Source organism: Giraffa tippelskirchi, chromosome 10 (assembly GCF_054371585.1).
Source record: "Giraffa tippelskirchi isolate mGirTip1 chromosome 10, T2T-mGirTip1v1.2.pri, whole genome shotgun sequence".
Taxonomy (NCBI): Eukaryota; Metazoa; Chordata; class Mammalia; order Artiodactyla; family Giraffidae; genus Giraffa; species Giraffa tippelskirchi.
The window spans coordinates 64,415,511-64,428,958 of record NC_137284.1 but is presented as its reverse complement, the minus strand read 5'-3'; the positions used below and the strand labels follow the sequence as shown (position 1 = coordinate 64,428,958).

Genomic DNA, 13,448 nt, shown 5'->3' with positions numbered 1-13,448 from the left:
ATTGTTTGGATCTATCTGCTAAGGAAAAGGAAATAGCAAAAATTAGCAAATGAGACCTAACAAACTTAAAAGCTTTCACACACTAAAGGAAACCATCAACAAAGCCAAAAGACAACATATGGAATGGGAGTTTTTTGTTTTTTTTTTACAAGTGCTATGACCAATACGAGGTTAATGGAAAGATGCTCACCCACTAATTATTAGACAAATAAAAATCAAAATAATGAAACATCACTTCATAACTGTTAGAATGGCCATCATCAAAAGTCTACAAATGAAAAATATTGGTGAATATGTGAAGAAAAGGGAACCTTTTTACACTGCTGGTAGAAAATTGATGTAAATTGATGTAGTCTGTATGGAAAACAGTATGAGTTTCCTTAAAAATCTGAAAATAGAACTAGCGTGTGATTTAGTGATTCCCTTTCTACATTTTTTGGAGTATATATCCCAAAAACCCCAAAAACACTGATCTGAAAAGATGCATGCACTCCAATGTTCACAATAGCACTACTTACAATATCCAGGATATGGAAACAACCCAAGTGTCTATCAAGAGATGAGTGGATAAAGATGTGATATACACACAGACACACGCACACATACTAGAGTATTACTCAGAAATAAAAGAATAAAATTCCTCCATCCACAGCAATATGGATGGACCTAGAAAGTAAAATGCTTAGTGAAATAATTCAGAGAAAGACAAATATGATATGCTGTTATCAACTTAATGTGGAATCTAAAAAATAAAACAAGCTAATGTATATAGTAAAACAGAAAAACTCACAGATATAGAAAATGAAACAGCAGATAACAAGAGAGGGATGGTGAGAAGAGGCAAGCTAGGGATTGAGAGATACAAACTACTATATATGAAACTGATAAGCAATGAGGACACAATACAGGATTATAGCCATTATATTGTAATAACTATAAATGGAGTAAAACAGATAAAAATACTGAATCACTGTGCTGTACATCTGAAACTAACACTGTAGATAAATTATACTTCAATAAAAAAAAAAAAGGCTTCCCTGGTGGCACTAGTGGTACAGAACCTGCCTGCCAATGCAGGAGACATAAAAGACACTGGTTTGATCCCTGGGTCAAAAAGATCCCCTGGAGAAGGAAATGACAATCCACTCCAGTATTCTTGCCTGGAGAATTCCATGGACAGAAGATCCTGGTGGGCAACAGTGGGTCACAAAGAGTTGGACACAACTGAAGCAACTGAGAAAAAAAAAAAACAAAACTTAAATTTAGCTAGTAAGAGACAGATGAGTTTCAGTCACTGCAATGCCCAAGTCCATGGTTTTATCCATTTCTCTGAGCACTTCTGATCAAAAAAGAACTGGGCATCTTTACAGGCCTTAATCTTAAGCTGGAGAAAGGGAGAAACAGCACTGGAGAAATTCAAGCTCAGGAATTTCTATCCCCTCTCTTCCCTCCTTGCCATAATTAGCCCTTCACTCATGCTGCCTGCTTGAGTAGTTTCTCTAGGCTGTCAGACAAGGCAGTAATAAGCAACCTGTCATAGAACTCCCTTTTGAATGAAAAGTAGCCAAAATTATGAAAACTTTTTTATTTCAAAGACAAGGTTGGTTTTAAGCTATTGAAATTTTTCCCCTCACTAGCAATATTGAAAAAACAGTAAGTAGCCCATGAGTGCCCAAATGAAAAAAAATCTCCATCCTATTTTACTGCTTTATTTTATCCTCTTCTTTGATTTGTAAAGCATTGCAATTCCATCTACAATTTGCACTCTCATTTTTATAGCAGATCAATTAAAGATAATTGGACAAATGGTTGATTATATTCAGAAAGAAAATTTCAGTATTACCTCTTGATAAGCATCTAACCTTATCAAAGATGAAATTTCATTTTCCTTTTACTTATTGCGAATTTTAAGTATTGTAAGTCAACCAAGTGATACTTATGATATACATGGAATTCTGTTTATCAGTTCTCTAGTATACATGCTAAATAATAAAGTAATGAAGAACAGAACAGGAGAAAATGAGTCACAGAACTAGAATTCTAGTAACTCACTGACATTAAATGAAATATGAATTTAATATTACACAAAAACAAGTAAGGGCTTCCCTGACAGCTCAGATGGGAAAGAATTCGCCTGCAATGCAGGAGACCTGGGTTCGATCCCTGAGTTAGGAAGATCCCCTGGAGAAGGGAATGGCAACCCACTCCAATATTCTTGACTGAAGAATTCCAAGGACAGAGGAACCTGGCAGGCTACAGTCCATGGGGTTACAAAGAGTCGGACACCACCGAACGACTTTCACTTTCCAATTTCACACTCAAAAGCAAGCAAACTTAGCAAATAAGTTTGGATAACTTGAAAAAATCTCTTTCAAAGTTTTCAGGAATAACTCAAAAATAGGAACAAAATCAACTGGCCTAATTAAGAACATCTTGGCACCTTTTGACATCCTTGTGTTGATAACTCATGACTTTCTGCTGTTTTATGAAATAAGAGAAAATTAAGACATGGAAGCTAGGAATAGCTGTATGCAGTTATAAGACATGTTTTTAAATGCCACTTAACCATCAAAACTCCAAATACATTGGTAGAACTATGTATAAATCAATATATCCATTTTCAAAGACAATTTTGCGGTATATCTTAAAACCCAAATTTTTCATTCATATTTCTACAGTTAGGGATTTCTCCTGAGAAAATTCTCAAACAGCTTCACATAGGTAAAATTTTTTAAAAAATAAAAAAAACATTAATCATCTTGATTTTACTCAGAATATATTGATTGATGTCTAACAAGAGAAGACTGGTTATAATTTGTTCCATAACACTATCAGTGCAGGAAACCTTAGATGGATTTTCTTCCTAAATCACCCAGGCTAATGCCCCACTTATCGGTGATACATAACAACTTTAGGTAGGGCATCCCCACTCTCTACAATACACACATCTCCAAGGGCTTTGAGGTTGAAATTTCAGCTCTCCTTCTGCAATACCTGGCTACCTTAGAGCCTGCTCCCTGAAGCATGTGGGCCCTTGGAAGCCTGGTGGTCTGGGGCACCAGCAGAGCAAATCCGGAGTCAACCTGTACTTCATCTTCAAGGTCTCCATTCCTAGTAACCATGGCAACTGGAGTCATTCAAGTCCCTACTTTCCCATCTCTGAGCAAGTAGGCCAGTCTCTGAAGTTTTCAAACCAAGTTTCTCCTTTGCCCAGTTATGGGATACATCCCTGGAACAGACACCATCAGGCCCTACTGCTACGTCTTAGACCTTTCATTGTTCTCTGATGAACTTACCTGTGTCTGAGAATATTTTTTTCCCCCTGAGCCAAGAAAAGCCTTCCTTCCACACAGCAGTCTGGAAATTCAAAGGCGTTAACACCACTCTTCCACTGGATCAGGCCTCAACTCATGAAGCTGATGTGTTAGTCACTCAGTTGTGTCTGACTTTTCACGATCCCATGCACGGTAGCCTGCCAGGCTCCTCTGACCAAGGAACTCACTGAAGGTTAGGTGTTAATGCCCCAGCTCTCTCATCCTTATGTGGTAGATGAGCACTGTTGCAGAGGTAAAGTTGAGTCAGGTGTTGACATCAGTTTATAGTTTCCTTACAGGACTGAGCTCCAGTTGGCTTTGTGGGAGAGTAAGCTGAATAATGTAGCTTTTTTCTCCTTCCCTTCCCTGTATCACCTTTTCTCTCTCTTGTTATTATTTTCTGCTCTTCCCAACTGTACCTCTGGCACTCAAATTCCTTTCTCAGTGTCTGCTTCCGGGACAAACTAAATGAACACAATTTCCTTTTCCCTCTACATTTGGGACACAGCCACTGCAACTCAAAGCACTAGCCCCTCCCAGTGCATGAAAACAAAGCAAATTCTCATTGTGATTGCAAAGTACCAAAGTCCACAAAGATCATGTGATGCAAGGGAGCCCACATTCAGCACACAGAAACTCTGGCTACTATTTTCGAATGATAAGGGAAATATACTGCTCTCTACTTATTTTTTTGATTTTCTAGAGCTATGGAGAAATCAGCAACAACAATCTTGCTCCATATAGGAAAAATATTATTCTATGTTGGTTCAAAATGATAATATAATCCCATTTTTGTTTTCACTGTATTTGTATTTATATTTATATACAGCATAGACATGAGTAGATATGATAGCTTTTTTTGTGAGACAAATTTCTCCGTACTTTAGTGACTTGAAATCATACTTATTTATTCTCACAGTTCTTCTGGTCTGGGTTGATTTGTGTGATAACTGTACTCAGATATCAGACAGATACAAATGGACTCATAGGTCAGACCTACCCTTGTGTTGGTGGTTGGCAGGCTGTTTTTGAAAGATTTTCTCTAGAATATATGGTTCAGTTCAGTCCAGTTCAGTTGCTCAGTCATGTCCAACTCTTTACAACCCCATGGACTGCAGCACGCCAGGCCTCCCTGTCCATCACCAACTCCCGGAGTTTATTCAAACTCATGTCCATTGAGTCAGTGACGCCATCCAACCATCTCATCCTCTGTTGTTCCCTTCTCCTCCTGCCTTCAATCTTTTCCAGCATCAGGGTCTTTTCAAATGAGTCAGTTCTTCGCATCAGGTGGCCTAAGTATTGGAGTTTCAGCTTTAGCATCAGTCCTTCCAGTGAACATTCAGGACTGATTTCCTTTAGGATGGACTGGTTGGATCTTTTCGCTATTCAAGGGACCCTCAAGAGTCTTCTCCAACACCACAGTTCCAAAGCATCAGTTCTTCAGTGCTCAGCTTTCTTTATAGTCCAACTCTCACATCCATACATGACTACTGGAAAAACCATAGCTTTGACTAAATGGACCTTTGTTGGTAAAGTAATGTCTCTGCTTTTTAATATGCTGTCTAGGTTGATCATAGCTTTTCTTCCAAGAAGAAAGCGTCTTTTAATTTCGTGGCTGCAGTCATCATCTGCACTGATTTTGGAATCCCCAAAAATAAAGTCTGTCAATGTTTCCATTGTTTCCCCATCTATTTGCCATGAAGTCATGGGACCAGATGCCATGATCTTAGTTTTCTGAATATATGGTTAGGAGTAGATTACTGGACTGCATGTATCTGCACCCTCAATTTTATTAGATATTGCCAAACTGCTTTTTAGGAGGTTATACCAATTTGTACTGACATCATATATGAAAGCTATGCAGCTCTCATACTTTTATTGGAGTTGAAATAGTATCTCATTAATGTCTTATTTTCACTTTTCTGTTTACAATTAAAAATACATGCTTTTCCGTATGTTCATTGGACATTTGGATTTCTTTTCCTTCAGATTGTGTCTTTATATCTTTTGCCCAGTTTTCTTGGGGATTGTCTTCTGCTGAATGTAAGAAGCATTATATATCCTAGGCATTGGTGTTTTGGGGGTCCCATGCATTGCAAATTTCTGCCCTCTAGCTTATCTTTGAAGTTTGCATATGTGCTTTTTTTTTGGCTTGAATGTAAATTACTCAATTTATAATAAAACAAAATATCAGTGTTCTTCTTTGTTTTTTGTTTGTTGTTTTGTGTTTATTGAGGTTGGGTAATCTGAGTCATCAGTCCTCCAAGTACCAGTGTAGAGAAGTATGTGTGTAGAGTTTGAGTTGTGCTGGCATCACAAAGGTGCTAAAAAATCATTTTCACAGTGTAACAAAGTATTTCTCTCAGTTTTTGTAACCTAAATATGTGTTTTATTTTTATTTCTGAACATTATATAACTTTTGAAAATTATATTTTCTGGGGCAAGAAAGGGATTTGGTTGCATTATAACAAACTAATTATAATCTAGGGACTTCTTCCTTTTTCTGTAGAATATAATAAATCTACCTGGTGCACTGACTCAACTCTAGAGATTGTGGAGTCAACTACCAAAGCTGGTTCTAAAGAGAGATGAATAATTTCTTGGTAAATAACAAAGTTTCAATTGTTGAGTTAAGATAATAATCAAATCTCATATGATACAACCTGAGCTGATAAGCAGCAGCATCACTATGGAATTCCCTGCCTTGTGGTACCTCTTCTGCATGAGCTCAGCAGGGAGGAGGGAAAATTCCACCTCCCCAAACACCTAGCATTGTTTCAAGAAGCAGGCAAGGGAAAATAAAACTTTAGAAGAGGAGACAAAATATAAGTAAATGAAAATTTATTTTACTCACCTAATTTAAGTCATATGAACATCTTTAACATGCCAAAATCTAACTGAAAAGAAACATGCAACAGCCTTAAAATGTTCATGCATTTATTTCTACTAGAAAGTTATCCCATGGGAAAATATGACTTTAGTATAGACTTTCAACATATAATAGATTTTTAGATACCTATCAAGTGATAATTTACATTTACTGTGGTAATAGTCATACTAGCTACTTGTATTGATACAATCTAACTTTGATGCTGCATTTTGATATAGCTCATGTAGATTTTGGATTTTATACCCACATTTGGAGGTCAGTCCTTTCCTCCTTTGTGTTCAAAGCATCCAGTTTAATTCTGAAATTTTTCTAGTCCAGATGAACAGGTAACATACATCAAAATAGCTCAAGAATCCACAAGAAAATTAACAACTGAGCAACCTGTGGACAAAGTGAAGAAATGATATAATCTAAAGATTATTTGGGGATGTTGGTTCTTATCATAATGACTTGCAATTACTAGAATTAGATATTATGCAATGTAGAAAAGGCCTTTTTCAAGTTGTGCTTATTTCTCAAAAGTTTATTAAATACCCACCATGTGTGAGACACTACCCTCACATTCATAGTTCTTAAAATCTATTGAAGAGATACACAACAAACATTAAAAATGATCAATTATCTAATAAGTTAGGTAGTAATACGTGTTATGGGAAAAGAAGAAGAAGAAGAGTAAGAGGTATGGGTTAGTTCTAATATAAGAGTCTTATATATTAGAGGTGTCTCTAATAACCAAACTTAAGCAGAGACATTTGAAGTAGTTTTAAAAATTGAATTACTTTATTCTCTGATGCCAGATGATAAAATTTCCCAAGATTCTATGAGCCAGGATGTGACTACTATCGGTAGACCCTGTAACAAGTATCAGTTTACAAAATTTGACTTTAAGGATTTATAAATGTGTCACTTAAATAGCCAATCAAACCAAAAATTAAGCACCTTAAGTTAAATCTCCTATAGCCAGAAAAAATAATTTTGTAGAAAAATATTTAATAGCACTGAAAAATTCAGACTATTTACTGAGAAAAGAAGTTCACAAAATGATATGAACAGTGTTAGCCTACATTTATATAATCCTATACATATGGAAATTTGAATAAAAAGCTATGCCATACTTTTACTAGCGATATCTTTTTGGGAAAAATGATGAGCAGTACAATTTTTATTGTCTTTTTTATTTTGATTTGCTATATTAATTTATAATAATTTTGTCTTCAAATACAATGACAGAAATAAGAAAATCAGATCTAAAATTTAGCCAAAGCCTAACATTGTGTTGTAAGATTGAAAGAATACATGGAGGTCTAAGTAATATTTTGGTGCTAAAATTGACTCAGGAATTTTTTTCCAGTGCTAAAAAAGAAATCCCATACATCAGATAATGCCAGACTCCCATAGATTGTGATGGATTTTATATCATCATCCTTGATTTATTTTGTTCTATCATTTAGTTTTCAAACTGCCCTCAGTTGAGCTTGAATGGAATTTACTGGGCTGGGTGAAGAGTTCATTCTTGTTTAAGATCTTATGGAAAAACCACAACAAACATTTGACCAATGCAAAACATGCTCTAAATTTGTATCATTATATATGAACTATACATAAGTTGGTATACTCACATAGAAGCTATAATTTTTACTTTGAAACTCCTAAAACATTCTGATTATGTAAGCCTAACATTAATACATTACAACATGCAAAAACAATTCAATGAGTAAATGGTATTTACCAATGTCTTTCTCAATATGTTTTCTCCCAGGAGTAGACTGTTGAACAAAGATTTTAGTACAAGTAGCTTATTTTGGATATGTTCCCAAGAAATTAATTAAGGCAAATTTAAGAGGGAAGGAAAGAACCCATAAAGGATGAATTATCTGGCAAGTTACTGCTGTGAGTTATAGGATCTTAACTCCTTTGAGGACTACTTCATCCAGACCCCAACCTAGGAGAAAGGAACTGTAACATTTACACATCAAATTTCCTCCATAACAGGTTGAGAGGGCTGCTCCTAGAGTTTTATTAATTTTCTGAATTTCTGGTATCCAGTGAAGAAATCAGGCAGAGAGGATATGGGTGGAGTACTGATCTGTAGTCCTCTTCATTACAAGTATTTTGAAGGCTCTGTTTGTAAACATGGTAGAAATAAAATGAGAAATTGATATGGAGGACGGGTTCAAAGTGTAGATTATTTTACAGTATTCTTAGGATAAAGTTCGGAGAAGGCAATGGCACCCCACTCCAGTACTCTTGCCTGGGAAACCCTACGGACGGAAGAGCCTGGTAGGCTGCAGCCCATGGGGTCGCGAAGAGTCAGACACGACTGAGCGACTTCACTTTCACTTTTCACTTTCATGCACTGGAGAAGGAAATGACAACCCACTCCAATATTCTTGCCTGGAGAATCCCAGAAACGAAGGAGCCTGGTGGGCTGCCGTCTGTGGGGTCGCACAGAGTCGGACACGACTGAAGCGACTTAGCAGCAGCAGCAGCAGTAGGATAAAGTTTATGCTTATGACACACTTTAACATCTTGCCCTTCTACTGAGAGAAAAAGTTTAAATTTGCTTCTTGAATGATGAATGGAAATTTACTAAACGGTGTTGAGATGGGTGGGCAGAGAAAGCCTGAGGACAACAATTCAAGCAGAGAAAATTAAATATTAAGAGGTGAGCCTACAAACATATCATAAAATGTTTGAAGATCAGCAAACTGTCCAATATGACTAGAACACTGCGGGCCATGTGCAAGATGACACTGAGAAGTAGATCGGAGACAAACCCCACAGGAATTCTTATACTATTCAGGCATTAGCACCTTATTCTAAAGGCAATGGGAGACCTCTGAAAGATTTAAGTCAAGATTTAAGCATCTGTAAAAGAAGTTTCTGATAGGAAATTGGAAGAAAAAAATGGGAGAGAGAAAAGGAGAAGCAGCAAATTGGGATGCCAGAAATAATGGTGGTTTTTGCTGACAGCAACAAAGAGAGAAGAGAACATATGAATATGTTATTTTGAAGATATTTAGAAGGCAGAAAACTTAGGAAAAAATTTTATGAGAAAAACTAGATTTGGTTTCATATACTAGATGTAAAAAAAAGCAAATGGCAGGCAATACATTTTCTGGTCTGAAACAGAAAATTCCTTATAGCTGATGTTATGTATTATGGTATTCTGTACACTAAGTGTCTTAAATGATTATTTCTTTATTTAACTAAATTGAGGCATGTAATTCAATTACAAAATTGAAGGAGAGAGTGGTAAAGAGAATGAAATATTCATTAAGAATCATTTCCCATCAACCACTTGTTCATGCTTAGATCAAACAGATCTAATAATTTCTTGTTAAATTCATCAGTTTTCATTAGAAGAGTAATTGTAGTTGGTAAAAGGTAATGGTTACAGTGTATTACACAATTAACACAGTGTGAAATGAAATAAAATATGTTCTTCTATAGATGGTTTTCTGCAAACACTAGATACTGGATTTAGGATATATAAATGTAAGGTTTTGCGAAACACTATCATTTTGTTAAATCAAGGCTTATTTATATTTCAATTGAAAACTCATGCTGTCATTTAGACATTACAAAAGTTGATGTTTTAACAGATTGGTTAGGGCTAAGGGAATGAAGTTTGATTTTTGTAAATGATCGTGATGTCTTTTTAAAGTGTTAGGTTCTCAGTTGGGTCCAACTCTTTGCGACTCCATGGACTGTAGCCCACCAGACTCCTCTCTTCATGCAATTTTTCTGGTAAGAATACTGGACTGGATAGCCATTCCCTCCTCCAGGGGATCTTCCCAACCCAGGGATTGAACCCGGGTCTCTTGCCCTGCAGGCAGATTCTTTACCATCTGAGTCACCAGGGAAGAATGCAGTCTGTATAAAAGGCCAGAGGAAATAGCTTGATAGGTTGATAAACCTAATAGGTCAAAATCTAATGTGCATATTTCAACCCTGAAAACCCCAAATAGAAAATGTTTATTTTCTATTTTACTTTTTTCTATTTATCAAGACAAAATAATTTATAAAAGTATATAAAGGGTAATAATGTTGAGAATAAAATATGCTAATTATTATTAAAAAGAAAATATTTGCAAAAAGCTTAAGTGATAAAGGACTGTTAACCAAAATATACAAAGAACACTTAAAACTCAACACTATTAAAACAACCCGATTAAAAAATAGGTCAAAGACTTTAACAGACAATGGAATATTATTCAGCACTAAAAATAAATGAGTGACCAATCCATGAAAAGACATGGATGAATCTTAAATGCATATTACTAAATGAAAGAAACAAATCTGAAGAGGTTATATATAGTATGCTACCAACTATATAACATTCTAGAAAGGGGGGAAAAAACTACAGAAACATGAAAAGATACTTCCTGCCAGAGGCTGAGGTGGAGGGAGGGATGAACAGGAAAAACAAAGTGGAATTTTAGAATGTTGAAAATACTCTGTATGATACCATAATGATAGATACATGTTATTATATGTTTGTCCAAACTCATAAACTATACAACATTGAAAGTAAGCCATAGTAGGGGAAATGTAGGTTCATCATTTGTAACAAATGTACTACTCTGGTGGGGGATGTTGGGAATGGGGAGGCTGGGGAGAAGGGGTGAGAATGTATGGGAAACCTCTATCTCCCATTAATCTTGCTGTGACTCTAAAACTTCTTTAAAAAATAAGGTCTTCATTTTTTAAAAGATTTTTTAAAAGTCATTATTTATTCTTTATTTTTGAGATATTTTTGATGAAATTCTAAGTTGACAGTTATTTTTTTTCCTTTGAAGATTGTAAAGATGTTTGTTATTTGATTGCCTTAGGTCTTACATAGTTTCTGATCAAAAAATATTTAATTTCTCTTATACTTATTCCTTTGTGGTGTATCTTTTTCTCCTTTGCTTTTTAACATTTTGTCTTGATTACTGGTTTTAATCTATTTGATTTTAATGTATGTGTATCCTCTTTGCATTCATTTAAAAGGAAACATCTGACAACCACAATTATTAAATATTTCCCAACATTTACAATATATGGGCTGTATTCCATAGTATGGAAATACTATAATTTTAATAATTGGTTTCTTGCTACTCAACACTCAGATGCCACTTCAGTTCAAAGGTCTTTTTTTTGAGAGCGGCAAGCACAGGTGATTTATATAAACTCAATTTTGCAGGGTGGGGGAGCGTTCCTCACTCTGCTGCCTCATATAAATGAGATATGTCTGTCACAATTTTATTTCAAAAGGAATATTATAATCATAAGAATAAAAATAGTATACTTAATTCTCATCAAGTTAATAAAGATTTAAAAAATCATATCACTTTAAAAGTCCAAGAAAATTTAAGAGTACAATAGAGTACATTTTCTACACAATATGTGCCAAATTTTACAAATATAAATCATAGAATTGGTGAACCACTAAAGTCAGCAGTCCATATTGTAGTGGACTACTAGAATGCAGTTAATGATTATTCAAGTAAATAGAGACAGCAAATGCATTGGTATATGCCAGATCTTTAAAGGTTCCATATATATATCTTAGTATATATAACGAAAAACTTCAGTGGGGCACAAGTGCATATACAAATCCAGAGACTACAATTCTGCAATGAGAATGAACATCTTGAAATCAGGAAAAAATAGAATGGGAATTAAGAAGTTAAATCAATTACAAATGCAGATTTTCAGATCTTGAGCTTGGAAGTCAAAATCAAGAAATTAGTAATTATTCTAAATTCTTCTCCATCCTGCACAGATTTCCTAAAAAAAGTCTAAAGGATGAGAAAGTAGTAGCATTATAGTGACTGGTACAAGACATGCCCTGGCAGCTAAAATAAAATGAGTCAAATATTGATGGAGAACCCCTACAGAGGCCTTCACGCTCTTGCTCAATTGCTAAGTCATAACCGACTCTTTGAGACCCCATGGATTGTAGCCCACCAGGTTCCTCTTTCCATGGGATTTCCCAGGCAAGATACTGGAGCAGGTTGCCATTTCCTTCTGCAGGAGATCTTCCCAACCCAGGGATGGAACCTGAGTCTCCTGCATTGGCAGGTGGGTTTTTACCACTGAGCCTTAGACATGCCATTTGTAATACTCACAAAATGTTTACATACAAATGGAATACACTCTATTCCATTGTATTTGCTCTCACACATACAGACTTGGTATTAAAGCTTGTTTTGGCTCAAATGACATTATCTGTGTATGTGCTCAGAGTCACATCCTTTGGTTCAAAAAACCTATTTCACTTAAAGTTGCTGTCCACATACTGAGTATATTTTCAGTCTCTGACTGCGCATGGATGCTCAAGTTAGCTATCATCCCTAAGTAATATAGTCTTCATTTTTTTAAACTTTACTGACATTTTAAAAATAATCAGAGTATTAGTTTCAAGGTTAAATCATCTATATGGGACTAGGTTGTCTTCCAGCACTATATGTTCACATTTACAGCCTGCTGTTTAAGAGATGTGATAGTATTTACTGTTGTTCAGAGACCTGATGGTTTTGCTCTGTGGTGCTGGAGAAGACTCTTGAGAGTTGCTTGGACAGCAAGGAGATCAAACCTGTCAATCCTAAAGGACATCAATCCTGAATATTCATTGGAAAGACTGATGCTGAAGCTGAAGCTCCAACACTTTGGTCACCTGATGCGAAGAGCTGATTCATTGGAAAAGACTTTGATGCTGGAAAAGACAGAGGGCAGGAGGAGAAGAGGGCGACAGAGGATGAGATGGTTGGATGGCATCATCGACTCAATGGACGAGTTTGAACAAACTCCGGGAGATGGTGAAGGACAGGGAAGCCTGGTATGCTGCTGCCCACGGGATCGCAAAGAGTTGGACATGACTTAGTGACTGAACAACAAAAGGAGATCTGGAGCCTACATTTCAGTTGAGATGAAGCAAAAAACTGCTTTTTTACATATTTACAAGAGAAATGTCCATGAAACATACTGTTTCCATTGCTTAGAGTCTGAGCATGTATTTGAAACAATGACTATGTAGCATTGATGTTTAAGAAGTAATTCTCATATATATTTGTTTAGATTAGTTTAGATGAAACATTTTGGGGAAGAAATTTGAGATTTGATGTAATAAATATCTAGCTTATTTAATTGCTTATAGTTATTTTTCTATTACTACGTCAATATCTGCTTTGCAGGATCTCAATTAACTTTCTCATGACACATGCCCACCCAGCATTGGCCCTTCTTGATTTCTCCAG

The 13,448-nt window shown here is 35.8% G+C and overlaps 1 pseudogene; it reads right to left on the bottom strand.

Moving 5' to 3' along the window:
• The window catches only part of LOC145522458 (large ribosomal subunit protein uL6 pseudogene), a 176,678-nt pseudogene extending 173,541 nt beyond the window's left edge, over window positions 1-3,137 (bottom strand).
• Window positions 3,138-13,448: the final 10,311 nt, after the last annotated feature.